Source organism: Podarcis liolepis (assembly GCF_965112155.1).
Source record: "Podarcis liolepis genome assembly, chromosome: 3".
NCBI lineage: Eukaryota > Metazoa > Chordata > Lepidosauria > Squamata > Lacertidae > Podarcis > Podarcis liolepis.
Genome location: NC_139557.1, coordinates 120010609 through 120034956, shown reverse-complemented (window position 1 = coordinate 120034956; position 24348 = coordinate 120010609). Strand labels below are relative to the sequence as shown.

The following is a 24348-nucleotide window of genomic DNA, read 5'->3' as shown; positions in this document are numbered from 1 at the left end:
AAATCAGAAACTGTGACAGCTTCTGTAAATCCAAGACCATCCTTGGAAAACAGGGACACTGTTATGGTGTACACCACAGTGACTTAAAAAGAAGTAGTTTATGTCTACATATCAGCTGCAGTCCCAACCGTGTCTTTTCAGACGTAAGCCCCATGGAGTTCAATTGGGTTCACTCCCAGGAAAGTGGGGTTAGGCTCACAACTGATCTCGCAAAACCAGCCCATCAACAGACTGTGCAAGATTGCAGGTGCTTCCAGGACGGACATCAACACAGATGCATTGTGGGAGTGTGAAGGCAGCTGCCTCTGTTGTCAAGCCCATGACACCCCCCTCCCCAACTGCCAGATTCCAGTTCGGTGCTGCTGTTTCTTCCCCCCACCCCCACCTCAAGCCTGCTTGAAAATGACAGGTGTCAAAAAGGATTGCAGAAAGGGGGAAATACAAGGGAGTGAGTTGTGTGTTTGCAAGCTATTGCGAACATGACAGGCGTAATGGCAGCTCTGTCCTTCTGCCGCAACAAGATACACTTTGGGACTTGGCACACATTCCAGGCCTCGCGTGCCCTCCTCCCTGGGTCTCAGGGGTCCTCGAGATGTTCACTGGGGCGGACCAGGCCTGCCGGAGTGCATTGTGGGTCATGCGGCCGGCAGCTGAGAAGGCGCACGAGCATGGAGACAGAGATGGAGGGAAGGGAGGGGAATTGTGAGGGAGCAGAGCTGCATCGTAGACATGCTCCAAGAAAAGGATGGCTGAGAGCAGATGTTCTACCACAGCAAAAAAGCTCTTAAGCAAAGCCTTCCTTGTTCCTCACACCCTCGTCCTCCCATCGCAGCTCTGGAAATACAAAAGGAATTCTAACAGACCTGACAGCAGAACAAAAAAAAAGGTTAAGACAATTCTAGGCTGCATCAAACAAAGTCTAGTGTCCAGATCAAGGGAAGTCATAGTACCACTCTATTCTGCTTTGGTTAGACCCCACCTGGAGTCCTGGCGTGCAGCTCTGGGCACCACAATTTAAGAAGGATATTGAGAAGCTGGAAGGTGTGCAGGAGAGGGTGACTAGGAATCATAGAATCATAGAGTTGGAAGAGACCACAAGGGCCATCGAGTCCAACCCCCTGCCAAGCAGGAAACACCATCAGAGCACTCCTGACATATGGTTGTCAAGCCTCTGCTTAAAGACCTCCAAAGTAGGAGACTCCACCACACTCCTTGGCAGCAAATTCCACTGTCAAACAGCTCTTACTGTCAGGAAGTTCTTCCTAATGTTTAGGTGGAATCTTCTTTCTTGTAGTTTGGATCCATTGCTCCATGTCCGCTTCTCTGGAGCAGCAGAAAACAACCTTTCTCCCTCCTCTATGTGACATCCTTTTATATATTTGAACATGGCTATCATATCACCCCTTAACCTCCTCTTGTCCAGGCTAAACATGCCCAGCTCCCTTAGCCGTTCCTCATAAGGCATCATTTCCAGGCCTTTGACCATTTTGGTTGCCCTCCTCTGGACACGTTCCAGTTTGTCAGTGTCCTTCTTGAATTGTGGTGCCCAGAACTGGACACAGTACAGTGTGGATCAAGGGTCTGGAAATGAAGCCTTATGAGGAACTGTTGAGAGAGCTGGGCATGTTTAGCCTGAAGAGGAGATGACCAAGAGATGAGAGGATAGTCATATTCAAATATCTGAAAGTCTCGCTTTCTGCTGTTCCAGAGGACCCAGGCCATTGGATACAAATTGCAAGAAAGGAGATTCTGACTAAAAATTAGGATGAGCTTTCTGATGGTAACAGCTGTTTGACACTGGAACCAACTCCTTCAGAAGGTGGTGGATTCTCCTTCCTTGGAAGAAGAAGAAGAGTTTGGATTTGATATCCCGCTTTATCACTACCCGAAGGAGTCTCAAAGCGGCTCACATTCTCCTTTCCCTTCCTCCCCCACAACAAACACTCTGTGAGGTGAGTGGGGCTGAGAGACTTCAGAGAAGTGTGACTAGCCCAAGGTCACCCAGCAGCTGCATGTGGAGGAGCGGGGAAGCGAACCCGGTTCACCAGATTACGAGCCCACCGCTCTTAACCACTACACCACACTGGCTCCCAAGTTTTCCTCAAACTCAAGTTGGAGGTTTTGAAGCAGAGGTTGGCTGCCTATTGGTCAGGGGTTCTTAGATGTGATTCCGGCATTGCAGGGGCCTTAGGGCTTCTTTCACCTCGATGATTTTATGAAAAGAACGTCTGTAATGTTGGATACCAGGAGCAAGAAACCCCAGATCTGGGGGCCACATGCAACCCTCCAGGCCTCTCTATGTAGCCCCATGGACCTTCCCCATGGACAAGCGCTGGCTCATCCTCCTCCCCAAGCTCCCTCTATATCTATCTATCTATCTATCTATCTATCTATCTATCTATCTATCTATCATCTATCTACTATATCTATCTATCATCTATCTATCTATCATCTATCTATCTATCTATCATCTATCATCTATCATCTATCAGCTATCTATCTATCTATCTATCTATCTATCTATCTATCTATCATCTATCATCTATCTATCATCTATCATCTATCATCTATCAGCTATCTATCTATCTATCTATCTATCTATCTATCTATCTATCTATCATCTATCTACTATATCTATCTATCATCTATCTATCTATCTATCTATCTATCTATCTATCATCTATCTATCTATCTATCTATCATCTATCTGTCTGTCTATCATCTATCATCTATCTATCTATATCTATCTATCTATCTATCTATCTATCTATCTATCTATCTACTATCATCTATCTATCTCTATCTATCTATCTATCTATCTATCATCTATCAATATATGACATCAGGCTTCCCGTGACTTTAAGGAGTACAAGAATGCCGGCCCTACTGTCTTTGCAACTTAGAAACTGATGCAGAGCAAAGAGACAAGGAAGGAGATGGAAGTCAGGGGAGGGAGAAAGAAGGAAAGTGGGCTTGAGCCATGAAAGCTTACACCATCATAAATTTGTTAGTTCTTTCAGGAGCCACGAGGCTCTTTCGTTGCTTCTTTTCATGTAAAAAAGAAGCGATCTGAGCACACGATCCCCTCCCCTTCCCTTTTTTTTCCAGGGAGGCGAACATTTTCGCAGAAATAATTGGGGATGATTTGCACCACCTTGCTCTCTGTGGATTTCCATAATGAGAAGAATACGGTAAAGCGAGCGCTTGATTCTCTGCTTCCCGGAGCAAAAATTCAGAAGCGGAGACCCCGGGAGCCTGTTCAAAAAGGGCTTGCCTTTTCTTTATATAAAAAAAAGTATTCTTTTATTAGGTCATTTGCCTTTTAGTGGGGAAGTGGAGTGTAGATTAAACACACACGCAACACGAACCAGAAAATAAAAACACAAGGCAACAGTCCCTTACCTCGTGCCCTCCAAAATTGTTGGACTACAACAAGCAAGCTGTCTCAGCCTGTTCTCCCCTCTGTGTGTCCCAAATGATATTCAGAGGTATATTAGCCCTTGAGATGGAGGCTTCCCTTCACTGTTATGGCTCATGGTCACTTAAAAACGTAAGAACAGCCCGCTGGATCAGGCCATGGCCCATCTACTCCAGCATATTCTTCTAGCAGTGGTCAAGCAAATGCCCCAAGGCGAAGGCCAAGAAGCAGGATTCAATCACAAGAGCAACTCTCCCTTCCTGTGGTTTCCAACTCAATGGTGTAATTTTGGAAAATGTCCATCACTTCTCCTACCTGGGCAAAATAAAGAAATTCCTTCCAGTAGCACCTTAAAGACCAACTAAGTTAGTTCTTGGTATGAGCTTTCGTGTGCATGCACACTTCTTCAGATACACTGAAACAGAAGTTGCCAGATCCTTCTATATAGTGAGATCCTTCTATATAGTGAAACACCCTTGCCTTTTCCTGTAAGACCTATTGCAGTCGTTAAGAGTCATCAACAGGCTCATCTCAGCTATCTGCCAATCACCCATTCCCACCACCCTTCTGAGTAATACCCCTCCCCACCTTCTCACTATATAGAAGGATCTGGCAACTTCTGTTTCAGTGTATCTGAAGAAGTGTGCATGCACACGAAAGCTCATACCAAGAACTAACTTAGTTGGTCTTTAAGGTGCTACTGGAAGGAATTTCTTTATTTTGACTATGGCAGACCAACACGGCTACCTATCTGTAACCTACCTGGGCAGTTATCTTTCCACAAGGGCCAACATTGATGCCGAAATCCAGCATTGCCTGAGCTCTGCAAGTGCGGCTTTCTCCCGACTGAAGTGCAGAGTGTTTGAGGACCGGGACATTCGCAGCAAAACAAAAATGCTTGTTTACAAAGCTATCGTATTACCAACTTTACTGTATGCTTGTGAAACGTGGACCACTTATAAATGCCATCTCCAACTCCTCGAAAGATTCCATCAACAGTGTCTCTGAAAAATTTTACACATCACTTGGGAAGACAGGAGAACTAATATCAGTGTACTGGAAGTAGCAAAGATCACCAGTGTTGAAGCAATGATTCTTCAACATCAACTGCATTGGACTGGTCATGTTGTGCGGGTGCCTGATGATCGTCTTCCAAAGCAACTACTCTATCCCGAACTTAAAAATGGAAAGTGTAATGCCGGTGGTCAACAAAAGAGGTTTAAAGACTGTCTCAAGGCGAATCTAAAAAAATGTAGTATAAACACCGACAACTGGGAAACACGGGCCTGCGAGTGCTCCAGTTGGAGAACAGCCTTTACCAAAGGTGTCATGGGCTTTGGAGACACTCGAACTCAGGACGCAAGGGAGAAACATGCTAGGAGGAAGGCACGCTTGGCAAATCCACACCATGATCAACTCCCGCCAAGAAACCAATGTCCCCACAATGGAAGGACGTGTGAATCCAGAATTGGCCTCCACAGTCACTTACGGACTCATTGTTAAGACTGTGTTTCTGGAAGACAATCTTACTCGGCTACGAGTGATCGCCAAAGAAGCATTGCTTTCTCCAACTGTGGAAGCAGAGTGTTGCCATCCTGGCTAGTAGGCATCAGTAGCCCTCCTTTCCTCCATGAATATGTCCAATCCTCTTATAATGCCACCCAGGTTGGGGGCCATCACTGCCTCCTTTAACTTTTGTGCTCAGGTAGGTTCTCACTTGCCGTTTCCCCATCCGTGGGGCAGACAATACTAGGCTCGATGGGCAGTGTTAGACAATAGCTGGTCACACAGACAGCCCTACCAAGAAGAAAGCTTGCTTTGCCATCAACTCAGCTTGTGTTGAGGTCATACGTAAGCAGCAGAAGGTGCCATGGACTTTGAAGACACTCGAACTCAGAACGCAAGGGAGAAATGTGCTAAGAGGAAGGCACGCTTGGCAAATCCACACCATGATAAACTCCTGCCCGGAAACCTATGTCCCCACTGTAGAAGGGCGTGTGGATCCAGAATTGGACTCCACAGTCACTTACGGACTCATTGTTAAAACCGTGTTCATGGAAGACAATCTTACTCGGCTACGAGGGATCGCCAAAGAGGGAGAGAAGAGAGCAATCCTGCAGGAAGCCTTGAAGCAGGGGACTTATTTCTGAGTAAGGCTGGACAGAAGTGGACTGAATAAGTGATGGAAGAGAGGGGAGAGGAAGAAGAAGAAGAGGAAGGGTGCTATTTTAAGGACAAGCTGCACTCATATGGAAATCATCTTCCAAGGCATTTGGATGCATTGCTGTGTCCAACTACGGATGCATGCAACGCATCACTCCTGCTAATAGTAAACTCTGGCCGTGCATGGGGCCAAGTCAAAACAGGTTTACTAAGAAATATGAGGGAAGTCTTGGAGTGCTATGGGGAACCCCGAGGTTTACAAGGTGACACAGCAAAACCAAAGACACAGGGAGCCGAAAAAGCCCAGGGAGAACTGAGCATTGCTGAGTGTCAGGTGGAAATGAGAAATGGATAACTTGGGTGGGATGAATGTCTGCGAGAAGGGAATGTCATATCTAGGAGGAGGAGGAGGAGGCATCCTTGCCAAGAAACTACGCTGCAACATTTCATAGAATCATAGAATCATAGAATCATAGAGTTGGAAGAGACCACAAGGGCCATCGAGTCCAACCCCCTGCCAAGCAGGAAACACCATCAGAGCACTCCTGACATATGGTTGTCAAGCCTCTGCTTAAAGACCTCCAAAGAAGGAGACTCCACCACACTCCTTGGCAGCAAATTCCACTGTCAAACAGCTAATTCCACTGTCGAACAGCTGTTCTTTCCTTGCAGTTCTTATGTGAGCTCCCCCACTTGTCCAGGACCACCCTCTCAGAGACAGGCCTGTGACGATCTTTGCCCTCCTTCTGGCGTGTGCACTGCAGCCCAGGTGGCTACGTGCTTCGGAGAGCAAAGTGCCGGGTCTCCGCTGCTAACGGTTTTATTGATTGCGTCTGCATCACATTGCTGCTGTCCTTTGCGATGTGGGAGGCCTTGATGCAAAAGAAGGCAGGGAGAGGATGTATGGTGTCTCGTTCCAGGGCTCCCCTTGGCAGGAGGAAGGGTGCGACTCCAAGTGATTAACCGCGGACCTCAAATCGAGGCCTTCAGCAAGGTGGGGCAGGCACCCAACTCCTCCATCAACCCGCTGAGAAAACACCCCGGCCATTTGCCCAAAGCCTTGCCATTCCTTCTAAAGGAGACCCTATCTGCCCGTGGACTGTCTCGCCAGAGTGGTGCATGCTCTGGTTATCTCCCGCTTGGACTACTGCAATGCGCTCTATGTGGGGCTCCCTTTGAAGGCGACCTGGAAACTACAACTAATCCAGAATGCGGCAGCTCGACTGGTGACTGGGAGCGGCCGCTAAGACCACATAACACTGGTCTTGAAAGACCTACATTGGCTCCCAGTACATTTCCGGGCACAATTCAAAGTGTTGGTGCTGACCTTTAAAGCCCTAAAGGGCCTCAACCCAGTATACCTGAAGGAACCACTCCACCCCCATCATCCAGCCCGTACACTGAGGTCCAGCAGTGAGGGCCTTCTGGCAGTTCCCACACTGTGAGAAGCCAAGTTACAGGGAACCAGGCAGAGGGCCTTCTCGGTGGTGGCACCCGCCTTGTGGAACACCCTCCCACCAGATGTCAAAGAGAAAAACAACTACCAAACTTTTAGAAGACATCTGCAGGCAGCCCTGTTCAGGGAAGCTTTTAATGTTTGATGTATTAGTGTATTTTAATACTTAGTTGGAAGCCGCCCAGAGTGGCATAGCATGGCCAAGAAACAATGTGGGGCAATGCGGAGGAAGCGGGTGGGTGTAAGGGCATAAGAAGAGCCTTCAGCTGGATCAGGCCAATGGTTCATTTAGGCCAGCATCCTGTTCCCACAGCGGCTGACCAGATGCACATGGGAAACTTGCAAGCAAAACTCTTTCATCCCGTGGCTCCCAGTGACAGGCAAGCCACTTCCGCCTTAAGAAGGAGGTGGAGTTGCGGGCTTCACAGCCCCTCCACGCGCACAGTGGGTGGAGGCCAGCCCTGCACGATTCGGGGGATTCCCAGCCGCGACATCCCCTGGCTGGCTCTGGGGAGCGTGGCCTGCCCTATATAGAAGAATAATAATTTGGATTTGATATCCCGCTTTATCACTACCCAAAGGAGTCTCAAAGCAGCTCACAATCTCCTTTCCCTTCCTCCCCCACAACAAACACTCTGTGAGGTGAGTGAGGCTGAGAGACTTCAGAGAAGTGTGACTGGCCCAAGCTCACCCAGCAGCTGCATGTGGAGGAGTGGGGAATCGAACCCGGTTCACCAGATTACAAGACTACTGCTCTTAACCACTACACCACACTGGCTCTCATATATAGGCAGGACTCGGCCGGGGATCTCCCTCTTTGCCACCCTCCAGCTGTTCCTGTTTTTACCACCCTCCTGCCCTATAAGGTTTTCGTCCTTTGACCTTGCTATGGACCTTGGTTGGTCGCCGTTGAGGGGGCTGGTAGGAATTTTTCCACTTGGCAAATTGGCACTAGCCACTTGGTTTTCGCCTAAAGGTAAAGGTAAAGGGACCCCAGGCCATTAGGTCCAGTCGTGGACGACTCTGGGGTTGCAGCGCTCATCTTGCTTTACTGGCCGAGTGAGACGGTGTACAGCTTCCAGGTCATGTGGCCAGCATGACTAAGCTGCTTCTGGCGAACCAGAGCAGCCCACGGAAACGCCGTTTACCTTCCCTATTTATCTACTTGCACTTTGACGTGCTTTCAAACTGCTAGGTTGGCAGGAGCAGGGACCAAGCAACGGGAGCTCACCCCATCGTGGGGATTCGAACCATCAACCTTCTACCTTGTAGCAAATTGTCACAACTTTCTGGGTATTGGCAGTTCGGCATTGGTATGGTTCTGTAGTTGGAAGAGGGGAGGTAGCGCCATCACCTGCCCTGCATATTGAAGGGTAGTCCGATAAAGGATTCCGTGGGGCGTGGCCCTGTCCAAAGCCTATGGAGGTGAGGCCTCAAGTGGTGACCCCGGGGGAGTTCCTAGTTGATGTGCATCAGCAGGACTCCCCCTAACGGTGGTTAACCCTTCCCGGACTTCAAGCAGACAGGCTGAAGTTGGATATAGTCTGTTAGGACCAATGCCTAAGCCAATACTGCTCATCACCTGTAGCCAATAAAGTTGTGGCCTTTTTTAGCCCATTAACCTTAATAATTGTGTCATGTGTCATTATTTCCACCGGGGGGGGGGGTCGGAAACTCGCCACACAATTCAGAAGCATGCTGCACCCAACTGTGGAGGGAGATCATAGCTGTCATGGCTTGTAGCCATCAATAGCCCTCTCCTTCATGAGTTTGTCTAATCCTCTTTTAAAGCCATCCAGGTTTGTGGCCATCACTGCCTCCTGTGGCAAGGAGTTCCATAGGTTAACTATGCACTGTTTCATTGGATGTCCATGACTTCTAGTTTACTGAGCAGACACAGGTAGGCAGTGCATTTTTCCTTGGGGGAGCATGCAAAGGTACGCATACTCCTAAACATTTTGTGAATCTAAGTTTGGCCTCATTGAGGGGCAGTATTACAATGAGTAGGAAAATGGGAATACCTCTAAACATTAGTTTATTTTAGAAAAAAAAGCACTGCATGTATGTATTTGCATTGAAAGGCCCCCGAGGGCTGTTCTGTTCTGCATTTATGCTCTCATGGGCACAGAATCTGGGATCAGGTGCAAGAATCCACAAAATGCTCCCTTAAAGAAAGGCAGCTAAGTTTCTAGTCCTCACTACTATGGCAGTCATGTTGTTCAGGTGGCAGTGCTTCTGTGCCATGCCTATTTATAATTCCCATTTCCCAAGCCATCATCGCTCCATTTCCACAGGAGCAACGTACGCCACGCAGATTTATGTAAACACGCTTTTGTTTTCCAGCACAGAATGAAACATCTTCGTGGATGATAAGTGGGGGTGCTTGAGTCGCCATGAAGCCAGCTGATGGGACCTCACGACCACATCTTTATCAAGCTCCACGGATGAGAGAAGGAAGGTGCAGAGACTCCAGAGCTGGTAGTTGGCTCTGTGCACACCACAGGGGATAGTTTGTACCACTACAATTAAGAACGGGGAAGGGGACAAAAATTATTTACACAACCCCACAGCCTTACATCGCTCCTTCCATGAATGCAGTTTCCTTGGAAACTAATGCATTATGTCGGCCTATGCAATACAGTCATACCTCGGGTTACAGACGCTTCAGGTTGCATTTTTTGGGGTTATGGACCTGCCGAAACCCGGAAGTACCGGAAAGGGTTACTTCCGAGTTTCAGTGGTTGCACATGCACAGGAGCGCCAAATCGCACTTTGTGCATGTGCAGAAGCGCTGAATTGCAACCAGCTTGTTCACAGACACGGCGCTGCGTGTTGCGAACGTGCCTCCCTCACGGATCACGTTCACAACCCGAGCGTCCACTGTACGAAACGCTCCCAAGCGCTCAGCCCCAAAGGATATTTGGGGAAGCCAACTGCAGCTTTGGGTAAAGGTAAAGGTAAAGGACCCCTGGCAAGCGACTCTGGGGTTGTGGTGCTCATCTCGCTTTAAAGGCTGAGGGAGCCGGCGTTTGTCCGCAGACGTTTTTTCCGGGTCATGTGGCCAGCATGACTGAGCCACTTCTGGCGAAACCAGAGCAGCGCACAGAAACGCCGTTTACCTTCCCACCAGAGTGGTACCTATTTATCTACTTGCACTGGCAAGCTTTCGAACTGCTAGGTTGGCAGGAGCTGGGACCGAGCAACGGGAGCTCACCCCGTCGCGGGGATTCGAACCCGTGACCTTCTGATCGGCAAGCCCTAGGCTCAGTGGTTTAGACCACAGCGCCACCCGCGTACCGCAGCTTTGGGTAGTATCTAACAAACAATGATGGACAGCTGTTGAAAAGATTAGGAATGTAGGAACCAAGTCAGACCATTGGTCTCCCAGTTCCCCAGGATATCAGACCGATTATCTCTCTCCCAGCTCTACCCAGAGATGGTGAGGGTTGCGCCTGGGACTTCTGCCTGAAGAACATGTGTCCTACCACGTGGTGAAGTTGGAAGAGAGCAAAGATCTAATGTTAGCACCTGGGAATTTGGGGGTCTGGGGGAAGGCCACAGCTCAAGGGCAGAGCATCTTCTTTGAGCGCAGGAAGTCTCAGATTCAATTCACAGCATCTGAAGGCAGGGCTGTGACAGAGGAGACTCTGGAGCCCTGGACAGTTGCTGCCAGCCAGCCAGCGAGGGCAGTACAGGGCTCAATGGACCACTGGATCTCACTCAAGTTATTGCTGTTGCCTGTCTTTTTAATCATCTGGGCTCACTGGCCAGAGAAAGTCTCATGATGATCATAGAATCATAGAATCATAGAATCATAGAATCATAGAATCATAGAATCATAGAATCATAGAATCATAGAATCATAGAATCATAGAATCATAGAGTTGGAGTAGACCACAAGGGCCATTGAGTCCAACCCCCTGCCAAGCAGGAAACACCATCAGAGCACTCCTGACATATGGCTGTCAAGCCTCTGCTTAAAGACCTCCAAAGTAGGAGACTCCACCACACTCCTTGGCAGCAAATTCCACTCTCGAACAGCTCTTACTGTCAGGAAGTTCTTCCTCATGTTTAGGTGGAATCTTCTTTCTTGTAGTTTGGATCCATTGCTCCGTGTCCGCTTCTCTGGAGCAGCAGAAAACCACCTTTCTCCCTCCTCTATGTGACATCCTTTTATATATTTGAACATGGCTATCATATCACCCCTTAACCTCCTCTTCTCCAAGCTAAAGATGCCCAGCTCCCTTAGCCGTTCCTCATAAGGCATCTTTTCCAGGCCTTTGACCATTTTGGTTGCCCTCCTCTGGACACGTTCCAGTTTGTCAGTGTCCTTCTTGAACTGTGGTGCCCAGAACTGGACACAGTACTCCAGGTGAGGTCTGACCAGAGTAGAATACAGTGGCACTATTACTTCCCTTGATCTAGATGCTATACTCCTATTGATGCAGCCCAGAATTGCATTGGCTTTTTTAGCTGCCGCGTCACACTGTTGGCTCTGGGCTGAATCACCTCTTTACCTTGGCTTTTGTCACACGAAGGGCACCATGGTACCTCGGGTTACAGATGCTTCAGGTTACGTGATTTCGGGTTGTGCACTGCGCCGAACCCGGAAGTACAGGAATGGGTTACTTCCGGGTTTTGGTGCTCGCACATGCGCAGAAACACTGAATTGCGACCTGCGCGTGTGTAGACACGGCACTGTGGGTTGCGAATGCTGCGGGTTGCGAATGTGCCTCCCGCACGGATCACGTTCACAACCCGAGGTGCCACTGTACAGTGGTACCTCGGGTTACAGACCCTTCAGGTTACATACGCTTCAGGTTGCAGACTCCGCTAACCCAGAAATAGTACCTCGGGTTAAGAACTTTGCTTCAGGATGAGAACAGAAATCCCGTGGCAGCAGCGGGAGGCCCCATTACCTAAAGTGGTACCTCAGGTTTCAGGTTAAGAACGGACCTCCAGAACGAATTAAGTTCTTATCCCGAGGTACCACTGTAATAGTAACTTATTTATTTAATAAAATTTATACGTGGTGTCAGAGCTGCTCCCCGATCCTAGCTCACAGAGGATCACGCTAGCCAGCGATCATTAAGTAAAAGTCTTTATTGAGTTACAGTTTCCATTCTCAAGCTGCTGCGTGCAACTCTACGTCTTATGGTTAGATCGGCGAAGCTCCGTCTGAGTCTCCGCCCCTTGTGCACCAACTTAATATCCTAGCCCTGCTCCACCTTTTCCGCCTGACTGTTCTCCTCTGGGTCCCTCTGCCCCCCGGGGTCTCTTCCCTCCGGGATTCCTCTGACGCCGACCCCCCGGACCCTCCTGTCTCCTTGCGCCGGGCTTTAGGACCTGGCTCCCTCTCCGGGCTGCCTACTGCGTCACTTTCCTGTGCATTTGAACTTGGCGCGCGCGCCCAACCTTCCACTTTCCGTCTGACCGTTTCTTCGCTCCCCGATGGAGGTGTGGCCACTCCTGACTCGTGCCCTCCCTCCTGTTGTGAGCTGCCAGCGCTTGATCCCTGGCGCCCTTCCTCTTCCCTGCTCTCTGGCGGTGACGCTGGTCCCGATTTCCAACTGCTCCCCTCTGAGTCCCCTCTGGCTCTATCTTCCTGGGGTGTCCCCCTAGGCTCCCCCCTTGCCCTGGCCACTGGTGCTCCTTTCTGTGAATCTTCTGATTCACTGGAAAGACTCGGAGATCTCGGGTCGTCGTCATCACTCATCTTTTCTTCTGCCTCCTCCCCCTCGCTCTCTGTTTCCTCCCTTGCCCTTGCCTCTGCTCCTGAACCCCTGACACGTGGTAAAAAACAACAACCTCAAAACGGTTTGGGGGAAAAAAAGTTTTTAAAAAGTAAAACAATAAAATCACCAGTAAGGGAAATTGGCAACAATAATTTAAGACCTTTGAAAAGTTAAAACAACAATAGACTAAGAACAAATGAAAACTCATGCGAACTTTCTGAACATCTGGGTAGGCTTGCCTAAACGAAAATGCTTTCAGCAGGTGCCAAAAACAGTGTAGTGAAGGTCCCTGTCTCAGATCAATAGGCTGGGAGTTCCAAAGTGTAGGTTCTGTCACACTAAAATATTGATTTCTTTCTAATGTGGAACAGGTATTATGTGGCACCTGGTATCATGCCAATACGGTCATACCTCGGGTTACAGACGCTTCAGGTTGCGAGTTTTCAGGTTACAGATGCGCCGAAACCCAGAAGTACCGGTAAAGGTTACTTCCGGATTTTGGTGCTCGTGCATGCGCAGATACACTAAATTGAGCTTTGCGCATGCGCAGAAGTGCCAAATCACAACCCACATGTGGGCAGACGTGGCGCTGCGGGTTGCGGATGCTGCGGGTTGCGAATGTGCCTCCTGCACGGATCACGTTCACAACCTGAGCGTCCACTGTACTGCTGAGCAAAGCAGTTGAGTGGGCACATGTAAGGCAAGGAAATTCCATAGGTTCCAAATTGCTAAGAGCATTGAACTTGGCTCGGTAGAAAATTGGCAACCAGCCCAGATCAGAGAGAATGGAAAGAGAAAGAGAGAGCCTTTCCTGTGGTGGCTCCTGGCTTTTGACTTTGTCATGTCCTTCTCAAGGAATGGATGGAGACTGCTTTGGCCTCATTTAGGCACTAGGCAACTTCCGGGTTTTAAAGGACTGCTGACATAAACATTCTTAAACGGGGTGGATTTTATTTCCACTGTGTATTTGAACGGGCTGTTGCCGTATGATCATGCATGTGAAGCAGAGAAAGGGGACAGAGAAACATTTTGCTGCCTCTTTCATCACACGAGAAGTCGAGGCTGTCCAGTGGGTGGCACCGTCGCCCAGGACCCCATTTGCTATGAGGGTTCGGTGCAACTGTGCTGAACTGCCAGCAACCGCAACCAGGATGAGCTCATTGAAAGAGCCCACTTGCGTCCTTGGTCAGAGCCAAGAGCAAGGGAAGCAGGAAATGTCTGCATTTAATAATGCAATGTATTTATAGAGAGAGTACGATGTAAAATAAAGACCTCTCCCTGCCCACTTTTTTTGTCCTCATTAAAATTGCATTCTGGAGACGAGTATAACAGGAACAACTATTATCAATTATATATCACGTATAGACCCGTGCTAAAACACAGGCATAGCTCCAGGGTTCGGCTTGCAAGGGATTCTCGGTCACTGAATCTTAAAACCTCAGGCCAAGATGAGCGCATGCAAAATCTACCCAACGGAGACTTGGGAGAAAGTTCTCCACCGGACGCAGCATTGCAGAACAGATCCACTCAGATGTCGAACTGAGCTGTGAAAGACCCAGTCATTTGTCAATATAAAACCACGGAATGCCAAAACAATTAAGCCAACCGGTAACGAGAGCCAGCAATTACACTAATTACAAACAACATTCAACCCAGGAAGAAGAGTAAATGTTACAGTCAGAGTTTAAGCAGGGCCATGCTTACAAAACCCAATTCAGTGTTGACGTTGACCTATAAGCCTTAAATAGCTCAGGGAAGCAATATCTCAAAAACTGCCTCTTCCTGTATGAACCTACCCAGACACTGCAATCATAATCTGAGGCCCTTCTCGAAGTCCTCCATGTCCGAGAGGTTTGGTGGGTGACAACATGAGAATGGACTTTTCTGTGGTGGCTCCCTGTTTGTGGAATTCTCTCCCCAGAGAGGCTCGTCTTGTGCCCTTGCCACATATCTTTAGAAGCCAGGCAAAACCTGTCCTTTTTAATCAGGCATGTGGCTTTTAACTATCTATAAGTTGGATGTTTTAATGCATGGGTAGGCAAACTAAGGCCCGTGGGCCGGATCAGGCCCAGTCGCCTTCTAAATCTGGTCCACAGATGGTCCGAGAATCAGTGTGTTTTTACATGAGTAGAATGTGCCCTTTTATTTAAAATGCATCTCTAGGTTATTTGTGGGGCATAGGAATTTGTTCACTTTCCACAAAAAATATAGTCCGGCCCCCCACAAGGTCTGAGGAACAGTGGACCAGCCCCCTGCTGAAAAAGTTTTCTGACCCTTGTTTTAATGTCTTTTTTAAATGCTGGTTTTAATGTTCGTATGTGTTTGTTTTTTGCTTAAAATATTGTAAGTCGCTTTGAGCTGCCGTGGCAAAAAAGTGACTAATAGATTTAATAAACCATTATCTTTATTTAAGAGAAGGCGGTTCCAAAGAAATGTGTTTTTAGGGGCCTCCTAGAGGCTTGCAGTGATGAAGCCATATGTATTTCCAGAGGGACACTGCTGAAAAGGCCCTGCTCCACATGCCTGACAATTAGGAACACAGGTAAAGGTAAAGGGACCCCTGACTGTTAGGTCCAGTCGTGGCCGACTCTGGGGTTGCGGCGCTCATCTCGCTTTACTGGCCGAGGGAGCCGGTGTACAGCTTCCGGGTCATGTGGCCAGCAGGACTAAGCCGCTTCTGGCAAACCAGAGAAGCACACGGAAACGCCGTTTACCTTCCCGCTGGAGTGGTACCTATTTATCTACTTGCACTTTGACATGCTTTTGAACTGCTAGGTTGGCAGGAGCAGGGACTGAGCAACGGGAGCTCACCCCGCTGCGGGGATTCGAACCGCTGACCTTCTGATCGGCAAGTCCCAGGCTCTGTGGTTTAACCCACAGCGCCACCCGCGTCCCAGTTAGGAACATAGGTAGCTGCTATTGGTTTATCTAGTTCAGTAGATCTAGCAGTGGCTCTCCAGCATCTCAAGCAAAGCAGCTCTACCTAGAGATACCAGGGATTGAATGTGGACTGTGGCGGCCCCGGGTGCCAGCCGGGGGGGGTGATATCGCTGTGGGCGGGCACCTCTCTCTTGGGATGCTCGTACATGCGATGCACCAAGCCCCCATGTGCCACGCCCCCGCCGTCCCGGGTACTGAAGCCACTTCCTCCACGACTGAATCTGGGACATTGAATTGGGGTATTTTCACAATTAGAAGCCCACCTCACATGGCAAAATGTAGATACATGTCTGTTACAGCTGTTTGCTTTGTTCTGCCTAACAGAAGCATGGAGGTGGGGTTTTAACTGAGAAAAACAGCACGGGGAGGGAAGCTTAACCCTGTTCCTCCGGTCCTGTAGCCGTGCTCTGAATTGCCCGTTGCCTCCCTATGACTGCTATTGAGAAAGGGGAATTATCACCCACACAGTTCTCAATGCAGGCCTGAAGCCAGCTTGGAATGGGTCCATATCATTCTGTTTCTCTAACCATGTTTGAAGATGATCAGCCACCACTGACTCAAAGACCTTGCTCACCTGCACCAAACAGTTTTTAAATGTCTACCGTGGATGCTGGGGTTGTGAACATGATCCGTGTGGGAGGCATGTTCACAACCCACACTGTTTGCAACCCGCAGCGCTGCATCTGCGCATGTGCAGGTTGAGATTCGGTGCTTCTGCACATGCGCAAAGCGTGATTTGGTGCTTCTGTGCACACATGACGCCAAAACCTGGAAGTAACCCATTCCGGTACTTCTGGCTTTTGGCACATCTGTAACCCGAAAAAACGCAACCTGAAGCGTCTGTAACCAAAGGTATGACTGTAATTCAATGTAAATGTCTATGATTTATGTACAGCGAATGAGCCTTCCACTCACTGCAGTGCTGAAAAACAATGCATTGGGTAGCCAACAAGCTAATCCATCTTCTGTTTTTCTGGAGCAAGGTTCCATGTGACTAGGAAGTGTCCGGCCAATATTATGAGTTACCAACCTAAATATCTTCGCAGAAGCTTAAGGAAAGCTTGACCTATTGCTCAATATCCAAAAAACCAAAAGACCAACAAGCACAAAACAATCCCTCTGCAGTGCCACAAATTCAACTTAATGGTGTAATGTTGGACAGTGATGATCACTTTTCCTACCTGGGCAGTTATCTTTTCACAAGAGCTAACATTGATGCTGAAATTCAGCATCGCCTGAGCTCTGCAAGTGCAGCTTTCTCCTGAGTGAAGTGCAGAGTGTTTGAGGACCAGGACATTTGCAGGGAAACCAAAATGCTTGTTTACAAAGCTATTGTACTACCAACCTTACTATATGCTTGTGAAACATGGACCAGTTATAAACGCCATCTCCAACTCTTCGAAAGATTTTATTGACGGTGTCTCTGAAAAATTTTACACATCACTTGGGAAGATAGGCGAACTAATGCCAGCGTACTGGAAGAAGCAAAGATCACCAGTGTTGAAGCAATGATTCTTCAACATCAACTTCGTTGGACTGGTCATGTTGTTCGGATGCCTGATGATCATCTTCCAAAGCAACTACTCTATTCCCAACTCAAGAATGGAAAGCAAAATACCGGTGGACAACAAAAGAGGTTTAAAGACTCTCTCAAAGCAAATCTAAAAAAATGTAACATAAGCACTGATAACTGGAAACCTGTGAGTGCTCCAACTGGAGAACAGCCTTTACCAAAGGTGTCATGGGCTTTGAAGACACTCGAACTCAGGACACAAGGGAGAAGCGCACTAAGAAGAAGGCATGCTTGGCAAATCCACACCGTGATCAACTCCCGCCTGGAAACCATGTCCCCACTGTGGAAGGACGTGTGGATCCAGAATTGGCCTCCACAGTCACTTACATACTCACTGCTAAGACAATCTTACTCGGCTAAGGGATCGCCAAAGAAGAAGATGAGTTACTATGACTTTACTGAACTGTACTAATTGCTTTGATGAATTTGTGGTTGTTTGCTTTATATGCTATTCGTGTGGCAGCTGGAGCATCCAAAGTGCTATGGAAAGAGTTACCGTATTTTTTGCACCATAACACTCACTTTTTTCCTCCTAAAAAGTAAGGGGAAATGTCTGTGCGTGTTATGGAGGGAACGCCTACGGGTGGCATGCCTACGGATTTTCCTCCTCTAAAAGCTATGTGCGTGTTATGGTCGGGTGCGTGTTATAGAGCGAAAAATACGGTAATTTAGTATAGAATTCTATGATGTCATCACAGTAAGCAGATTTTTCAGCTATCAGCTGTAGACTGTGAGTTAGTGAGTTTTTCTGTGAAAACAGCAGAGATCTTGCTCAGTCATTTCTAGGAGAGAAAAAAGAGAACTACATTTTTTTAAAGGGTCTAAGGGCGTGGGAAAGATTTTGCACATACAAATACCACAATTGGTGCTTGATATTATAGGGATGGCAATGTCTGTTGCTGTGTTTAGTGTGATTATTGTGAGTTGCTGTGAGCTCAGCATGTGTTGGGAAAGCGGAATAAAAATAATAAATCTAATCGATTCAAGAGTTTTAAAATAGGGGTGTCTTTATTTCTCCACTTCTTCTACTGCTGTTACCCTATAATGACATTTAAAAAGGATTCTGTGAGGTTTGGAGTATTTATGTAACAGGTTTGTTGGTTTGTTGATTGATTGATTGATTGATTGATTGAATGGTGACAATCCTTAGAGTGAACTAACCTGTCTATTTCTATTTCTCATCCCCCCCAGCTTAAGTTCAGTTCCCTATATTTCTGCAGAAACTGGTGATTTTTCTTTTTTAAAAAAGAATCCTCATGAAATTTCGCCTGCATTTTAGAGCAAATTTCTTCCAACAAACACATCTTTGCATGTTGTTTTGTTCGATACACACATTCGGGCTGGCTGAAGAACTGCGCTGCAAAATCCAGGTTTTTCAACGGAAAAGGCAAATTTCAAAGGAGAGATGCGTACCCATTCAGGAAGTGCAAACGACGCGGATTCTGGTCAAAATGCAAACAAGAAGGACTTTCTCCCTACCCCTAGAGGTCTCACAACACTTTTTAAGGTCTTCCTTTGTGTCACGATTTTCGGGTCCTCCTGTGTCAAGAAATATCACTTCCCCGCTTCCTGACGGATGCCCCGCAAGAAGAGATAATGACAGGATCGCTGCGCTGCAATCGCATGGGTGGGAGGGCTTGTGTGACTCAAATCCGAATGTCAGCACGATGATATGTTAATCAAATTAGCATCCCCGTTTAGGTGATGTAACAGCTTGCTGCAAAGCCCTCCTTCTCCCCTTGCACACATTTGGCAAGAATGGAGGAGGCTGGCCAATCACAGGAGCCGGAGCAGCTGCCGGGGTGCACTGTGCTCATTATCGCAGGGAATTTGGGGGGCGGGGAAAGGATAATTCTGTGCATTTCAAAAGGAAGGGGAAGATGGAGGGCTGGCAAAGCCGCGCAGCAGAGCGCTGCGTTGTTTGAAGGCAGAGGATGGACTTGCCCTGAGGACCAAGCGGAGAAGAAACGCTTGGCTAAGTGAGTTTCTTGTAAGCAATGAGGCCGCCTTTTATTTTCTGGAGCAAGGGTGGAATGCAAAGATGCCCCGTAAGGGAGACAGGATAATGGAATAGAGAACACAAGGACGGATGGCCCATTCCCTTCCAGCGGATGTTTCTTTCGAGGGGGAAATGCAATGCAATGCAATGCACACACACACACACACACAGAGAGAGAGAGAGAGAGAGAGAGAGAGAGAGAGAGAGAGAGAGAGAGAGAGAGATATTAGGAGAAAGAACACGGAACGATCCCAATGCACATGCCATCCACTTTCCAAACTGGCAACTCCTCAATGAGATTATTGCTAATTTCACAGATTACTGCTAACCACAGTTCTCCGCACCACAGTTTAAGGATATGATATGATAATCTTTATTGTCATTGTCCCATACAGAACAACAAAATTGAAAAAAAAATCTACATCAGACATTCAGAAGCCCACATGCCAGCTATCTCAGCCTGGTCAGCCCCTAAAAACTCTGATACCCCATAATTTAATACAATATACCCACATAAAGACTAGCTTAAAGGTAAAGGGACCCCTGACCGTTAGGTCCAGTCGTGGCCGACTCTGGGGTTGCGGCGCTCATCTCGCTTTATTGACCAAGGGAGCCGGCGTACAGCTTCCGGGTCATTTGGCCAGCATGACTAAGCCTTCTCGCCGGAGTGGCACCTATTTATCTACTTGCACTTTGACGTGCTTTTGAACTGCTAGGTTGGCAGGAGCAGGGACCGAGCAACAGGAGCTCACCCCGTCGTGGGGATTCAAACCGCCAACCTTCTGATCGGCAAGTCCTAGGCTGTGGTTTAACCCACAGCGCCACCAGCGTCCCTCAAAAAATACCTTACACTGCGTTTAAAACCAAAATTGCATTTGGATAGAAACTGTTTCTCAGGCAGCTAGTCCTAGTCTTTATAACCCTGTACCTTCTTACAGAAGGCAGAAACTGAAAGAGATCATTTCCGGGGTGCGCACTATCCTGTGCTATCTCTGCCGCTTTCTTATGGTACCTGGCAGCATAGATTTGATCCAAGGTGGGAAGAGTGCACCCAATTATTCTCTCCGCAGTCTTTACAACCCTGGGCAGCATTGTTTTTTCCCTGACAGTGCAGCTCCCAAACCACACACACAGATCATAAGTTAATACACTCTCAACAGTACAGTGGTAAAATGTCATTGACCAAGCTGGAACATGTGCAGAGGAGGGAGACCAAGATGAACAAGGGTCTGGGAACCAAGCTTTATGAGGAATGCTTTAGGGAGCCAGGGTGTGGGGGTGTGGGTGTTTAGCCTGGAGAAGAGAAGACTGAGAGGTGATATGATTGTTATTTAGTCGTTTAGTCGTGTCCAACTCTTCGTGACCCCCTGGACCAGAGCAGGCCAGGCACTCCTGTCTTCCACTGCCTCCCGCAATTTGGTCAAACTCATGCTGGTAGCTTTGAGAACAGTGTCCAACCATCTCATCCTCTGTCATCCCCTTCTCCTTCTGCCCTCCATCTTTCCCAAAATCAGGGTCTTTTCCAGGGAGTCTTCTCTTCTCATGAGGTGGCCAAAGTATTGGAGCCTCAGCTTCAGGATCTGTCCTTCCAGTGAGCACTCAGGGCTGATTTCCTTCAGAATGGATAGGTTTGATCTTCTTGCAGTCCATGGGACTCTCTTATTTGTTTCCCCAGCCACTCTGGGCAGCTTCCAACAAAGACCAAAAATACACTAAAATGTCACACATTAAAAACTTCCCTGAACAGGGCTGCCTTCAGATGTCTTCTAAATGTCAGGTAGTTGTTTATCTCTTTGACATCTGATGGGAGGGCGTTCCACAGGGCGGGCGCCACTACTGAGAAGGCCCTCTCCCTGGTTCCCTGTAGCTTTGCTTCTCGCAATGAGGGAACCGCCAGATTGTAATTTTATGCTGTGAACTGCCCTGAGATCTACGGATGAAGGAAGGTATAGAAATTTATTTACTTTTTAAAAAATGTCCTGTCTGAATCCCCAGAGAACTAATGCCAGTTTAAGTTCACAATAGTGAGCTAAGTGGATCGCTGACATGACTCAGTATGTGGCAGCTTCCTTTGTCTTTGGGAAGTATGGAAAGGCAATAGAATATTGTGTGGAAGGACACACACAGAGGCTAAAGGTGATTCCACAGAGCGTGCGTGCTGTTGTCCTGCTGTCTTCTGAATCCCGGAATAGAGATCAACAACCTCTGAGCCAGGTGACCTCTGCAGTCCAAGGTATTCAGAAGAAGAAACAGGACCTGGCTGTGACTCATCATTGCTGCTGATCCGGCAAACTGTTGATTCCATTGATAAAAAGCTTTTAGGCACTCGGCCAAATCTGTTTGGTTCATTCATAGAAAGCAGGGCTGGGGGAAAGAGAAATCGACTGGGCAGCAGGCCAGGAAACAGAATCCGTGCCTGTCTCTGCTTACCAGACAAAGCTCTCGGTTATCCAGGGATGGAACCTGGAAAGGTTGTAGCTCAGAGGCAGGGGACATGGGCAGGGCAAAGAGTTCCAAGTCTCACCCCGGGGATTCCCCAGTCAAAATGACTTGAAGCAAGTCTGGAAAGAACAATTCAGGGTCCGTCCAGGCTGCTGTTGCCTTTTTGCCTAGGACCGTCGTACCTATGGGACCACCTCTCCTGGTATGCTCACCAGAGGACCTTAAGGTCCATAAACAGCAACACCCTAGAGGTCCCGGGCCCTAAGGAAGTTAGATTAGCCTCAACCAGGGCCAGGGCCTTTTCAACACTGGCTCCAGCCTGGTCGAACGCTCTGTCTCATGAGTCCAGGGCCCTGCAGGATCTGATTTCCTTCTGCAGGGCCTGTAAGACAGAGTTGTTCTGCCTGGCCTTTGGCTTAGAATCAGTTTCATGCCCTCCCGCTCTTTCTTTTTTCCTTTCTCCTCCTGTGAAGAGGCTGCATCTTAATGTTTTAATGTTGTATTTTAATCTTGTATTTTAAGTTGTATTTTAATCAACTTGTTTTTATTACTGGTTGTTAGCCGCCCTGAGCCCAGTCTTGGCTGGGGAGGGTGGGGTATAAATAAAATTTATTATTATTATTATTATTATTATTATTATTATTATTATTATTATTATTATTATTTTGTTTCTGGCAGGTGTCCTTCTGTAACATGTCACTGATGCAATAAAAATGTCCGCATATGATTCCGCCTTATTTCTTGTTCTGCTATGCTTCCTGGTGTTAATGCATTGTTGCATAATGCATTGTAACAAAAATGAGACAAAATAAAATAAGACAAAATAAAAGTTGAATCATAGAATCTTAGGGTTAGAAGGGGCCCCAAGGGTCATCTAGCCCAACCCCCTGCAATGCAGGAATCTCAATTAAAGCATCCATGGCAGATGGCCATCCAACCTCTGCTTTAAAACCTCCACCGAAGGAGAGTCTACCACTGTTTCACTGTCAAACAAACGCCGGCTCCCTCAGCCTGAAAGCGAGATAAGTGCCGCAACCCCATAGTCTCCTTTGACTGGACTTAACAGTCCAGGGGTCCTTTACCTTTACTTTACTAGTCACAGTGGCTACGAATTCACACCGTGATCAACTGCTGCCTGGAAACCAATGTCCCCACTGTGGAAGGACGTGTGGATCCAGAATTGGCCTCCACAGTCAGTTACGGACTCACTGTTAAAACTGTGTTTATGGGAGACAATCTTACTCGGCTACGAGTGATCGCCAAAGAAGAATAGAACTTCAAGGATCAGAGGAAGAGAGCATCTGAGTGCCAGTTCCTGGGGTTTCTGAAGAGAAGAAGGCGATTTTGCTCTTTTCCAGACTGTGGTTTCCCCAGAAACTCCTGACTGGTGGCTGTTGGAGTCAAGATCCTGGCCTTTGGTCTCCTCCAATTTTCTAAAAGATCTTCCCAACACGGCCCAAGATTCAATGCTGGGTTTCTGCGGCGCTCGTTAACACAGCACAAAAGGCAGCTCTTACCTACTTAAGTTCTTAAAAGACTCTTTCCTTAAGTGGGAAATCTATACAGGATTTCCTCCCAGCCCCCTGACACAACAGCTAATAGAATTTCAGCTTCTCAGACGAGGATTAGACCCTGTTGATCCTTCTGCTGTATAAAAGCAGCCAGGCCCTCAGCACCAGCGGTTGACGAGTTAACCTAGCAAAGAAGGTAACGCCTCCATGAATAATAGAATCCGACAAGCCTTTGGAAGCCGTCCCGCTGCTATCCTCCTGCCCGCAACCAGGCACACGACTAAGCCCTGCCTGATTAAAACTCTTAGTAGCTTGTCCTCTGTTACTTATTTATTTCATACGCTCTGCGGAAAGGTTGGTCTTGCGGCGGGATCTCCTTCCAAAAGAGGCTCAAATGCCAGCTTAGGCAACATAAGAGCTGTCCTGCATTCTCCACAGAATAATCATAGAAGACAGGCAAACTAATACCAGTGTACTGGAAGAAGCAAAGATCATCAATGATTCTTCAACATCAGCTTCGTTGGACTGGTCATGTTGTGCGGATGCCTGATGATCGTCTTCCAAAGCAACTACTCTATTCCCAACTTAAAAATGGAAAGCGTAATGCTGGTGGTCAACAAAAGAGGTTTAAAGACTGTCTCAAGGCAAATCTTAAAAAATGTAGTATAAACACCAACAACTGGGAAACACTGGCCTGCGAGAGCTCCAGTTGGAGAACAGCCTTTACCAAAGGTGTCATGGGCTTTGAAGACACTCGAACTCAGGACGCAAGGGAGAAACGTGCTAAGAGGAAGGCACGCTTGGCAAATCCACACCGTTATCAACTTCCACCCAGAAACCTATGTCCCCACTGTGGAAGGATGTGTGGATCCAGAATTGGCCTCCATAGTCACTTACATTGTTAAAACCGTGTTTATGGAAGACAATCTTACTTGGGTACGCTATGAGTGACTGCCAAAGAAGAAGAAGAAGGTGGGGAATAACGATAATTTATTATTTGTATCCCTTCCACCTGACTGGGTTGCCTCAATGACCCTGGACGCCTTCCAACAAATTATAAAACCAGAGTAAAACATCAAACAATAAAAACTTCCCTGAAAGGGCTGCCTTC

At 47.7% G+C, this 24348-nt stretch overlaps 1 protein-coding gene across 1 annotated transcript in view; it reads right to left on the bottom strand.

Annotated features, from left to right (window-relative positions):
* XKR6 (XK related 6) overlaps positions 1 to 24348 on the bottom strand; it is a gene marked incomplete at its 5' end in the record, with an annotated part of 170300 nt that overhangs the window by 64850 nt on the left and 81102 nt on the right. The window lies entirely within an intron of this gene.